At 37.4% G+C, this 3,435-nt stretch overlaps 1 pseudogene; it reads right to left on the bottom strand.

Moving 5' to 3' along the window:
• Positions 1 to 1,036: 1,036 nt before the first annotated feature.
• On the bottom strand, positions 1,037 to 1,344 carry LOC108590993 (U6 snRNA-associated Sm-like protein LSm3 pseudogene; annotated as a pseudogene).
• Positions 1,345 to 3,435: the final 2,091 nt, after the last annotated feature.

Here is a 3,435-nt window from a genome sequence, read left to right as displayed (position 1 = left end):
TATACCACAGCCAGTTTGCCATTCACCTGTTGATGGACATTTGGATAGGTTTCTAGTTTGGGGCTATTGCAAATATAGCTGTTCAACGTGTGCCTAGCATTTGTGTGCAGCTCTGTGTGCTTGCATCTCTCTTGGCTAAACACCTAGTAGTAGAAGGGTGGGTCACTTGGGGATATGAGTGTAAATTTTTGAGAAACTACCAAACTGCTTTCCAAAGAGACAGTAACGTTCCATGTTCCTACCAGCAGTATATCACAGCTCTAGTCATTCTACATTTTCTCTGATACTTGGCTAGTCAGCCTTTTTAATTTTAGCATGCGTGGGTAGTGGTATCTCCTGGTAGTTTCATTGTGTTTTATTTTATTTTATTATTTGAGACGGAGTCTTACTCTGTCCACTGCGCTGGAGTGCAGCGGCTCCATCTTAGTTCACTGCAGCCTCTAACTCCTGGGCTCAAGTGATTCTCCCACCTCAGCCTCAGAAGTAGCTCAGACTACGGGCATTAATCACCATGTCCAACTAATTTAAAAAAAAAAAATGTTGCCCAGGCTGGTCTCAAACTCCTGGCCACAAGTGATCCTCTGACTCCAGCATCCCAAAGCTCTAGAATGACAGGCCTGAGCCACCTTGCCCGGCCTCCTTATGGTTTTAATTCCCTAACGATTCATGATGTTGGGCATCATTTTGTTGTTGTTATTGTTTGTTTTGTTTTTATGAGGAAATACCAATTTTAATTTAAAGGAAAAAAAATCAGAAAAATATCTGTGAGAATAATGGAGCCTAACGAGTCCTGAAAAGGAGTTCTGCATCTTGGTGGTCATATTTATTGGAAGAGCTTGAGAAAATCGAAAATACCATTTAGCTTAAGAAGTTGTGAGTTATCTGCAAATCCCACTCCTGTTTCAGGAGTGGAAGAATCCCTGGAATTATTTCCTAATGTCGAAATGTATGCAGGTTTCTCTTTTGAATGTCTTGTACATTTAGAGAGACCACGGTACAAAGTCTCCTGTTTTCCATACGGGACAAATGCTTTGTTTCAGCCAACTCTCAGTGGAGGGACAACCAGGAAGCACCATCTCTCCAGACAAGGAGCACTGGAATATTCCATTTTGTTGATTTATAGATCTCTTTCTATGTTTCTTCATTAATTTCTATAGTAGTCACAGTTTCTTCCGCACCTCCCAAGATCATATTTAAATGTTGATCATAAGCATGTGATCTGCCTTGAAGCTCTCAGTCATTTCTCATTTTCACATACATTTGCTTATCTGGGCTGAGTCTGATAAGATCCGGGAGCTCCTGTGCAGTGTGGGTAGTTTGTTGCTGCTCTACATCGTCAGCCATGTTTCTTGGGCATTTTTTAACATCAATGTTTGCCATCCACTTATCTCATTTAAGTCTTTGGTCCATTTAAAAATTAGTTTGCTTTTCTCACTGAGTTATAAGAATTCTTTACATATTCTAGATATGAGTCCTTTTCTGGAAATGTTTCACAAAAAACTTTGCCCAATTTGTGGCTTGCCTTTTCATTTGAGTGTCTTCTGCAAAGCAAAACCTTTAGATTTTGAAAAAATACAATTTGATGCTTTTCGTTTATAGTTGGAAGTTTCTTGCCCAATGAAAGATCACTATGATTGAAGTTTTACAGTTTCAGCTCTTACATTTTAGATTCATGACATAGCTTAGGTTAGTTTGTGCACATGCTTTCAGGTAAATGTCAGGGTCCATTTTCTTGCATCTGGCTATCCAAATCATTACAGCATCATTTGTTGAAAGATTATCTTTTCCTTATTGAATTGCCTTGGCCCTTCGGCAAAAGGTGAATGTTATGTTTCTCTAGAAATTTGTCTTCTCTAGAATGCATCTGTTTTGATGCATTGGGGTTGATAGTATACATTTTTAACCTATCATGGTTTTCCTTCAAGTAATATTACATCACTTCACATTATAGTATAAGAACAATGGTGGCTCAAGCCTGTAATCCCAGCACTTTGGGAGGCCGAGGCGGGTGGATCATGAGGTTAAGAGATTGAGACCTTCCTGGTCAACATGGTGAAACCCCGTCTCTACTAAAAATACAGAAAAATTAGCTGGGCATGGTGGCGCGTGCCTGTAATCCCAGCTACTCAGGAGGCTGAGGCAGGAGAATTGCCTGAACCCAGGAGGCAGAGGTTGCGGTGAGCCGAGATCATGCCATTGCACTCCATCCAGCCTGGGCAACAAGAGCAAGACTCCGTCTCAAAAAAAAAAAAAAAAAAAAAAAAAAAAGAACGAACCACCTCCTCCTCTTTGTGCTGTTATTGTTACATATTCGTCCTCTACAGGTTATAAACCAATATAAACTGCCAATTTCATTTCAAAGTGGTCAGAAATAAGAAAAGAAACTCTTTCTGTTACCAACATAGTTGCCATTTCTGTTGTTCTCGTTTTTCTTTGTGTTGATCCAGGTTTTCATCCCGTCTCGTGTCACTTTGCCTGAATACTTTCCTTTAATACTTCTCGTAATATTGCTCTGCTGCTTTTACTTTTTATATGTCCTTTTCACCTCTCTCTTTTTATTTCCCCTTTCTTTATAAAAATCTTTTTGCTGGCATAAAATTTTTATTCACAATTTTTTTTCTTTCAGTTCTTTAAATATTTTGCTCCACTTCTTTCTGGCTTACATATTGATTACAATGAGAGATCTGTGGTTATTGTTATCGTTGTTTTTCTATATGTAATGTATTTTTTTACAGGGAACTTTTGAGATTTTCTCTTTATCATTGTTTTTAAGCAATTTAATTATAGTGTACCTTGATGATGTTTTCTTCATTTTTTGGCAGGGGTTTCACTCACTCTGTGGATTAAAGTTTTCATCAAATTTGGAAATTATTTTCCAAATAGCTCTTAATTCTTCCAGTATTGTTTCTATCCTTCCTGTCTCTCTTCTCCTCTGTGGACTGCAATACTAGAAACCATGCCACAGCTCAATTATATTCTATCCTATTTTTATCAGTTTTTCTCTCATTTGTATTTTATTTTTGAATAGCTCTTATCACTAGGTCTTCAAATTCACTTATCTTTTCTCTCTGCAGTTTCTAATCTGCTGTTAATCTCATAAAACGCTTTATTTTTTAAAACTCTCAGATATTGTAATTTTCACTATTAGAGGTTTGGTTCTTTTACACCTTCTATGTCTTAATATGCTCAGTTTTTTCCCTCTACTTTCGTAGACGTAGTTATGTAGTTCTAATAACTGTTTTAGGGTCCGTGTGTGTTAGCGCTGTCGTCTGTGTCATTTTTTTGTTCTGTTTCTATTGACTGATGCTCTCATCATGGATTTTATTTTACTGTTTCTCTGCATGCCATTGCTTCTTTTATACCACATATTATGATATATATTTTCTTGTGTGCTAGACATGTTTATATTCTTTAAGTATTCTTGAGATTTTTTTT

Source organism: Callithrix jacchus, chromosome 3, assembly GCF_049354715.1.
Source record: "Callithrix jacchus isolate 240 chromosome 3, calJac240_pri, whole genome shotgun sequence".
NCBI classification, from domain to species: Eukaryota; Metazoa; Chordata; class Mammalia; order Primates; family Cebidae; genus Callithrix; species Callithrix jacchus.
Note: the sequence above shows the minus strand (reverse complement) of the source record. Positions and strands in the feature narration are given on the sequence as shown.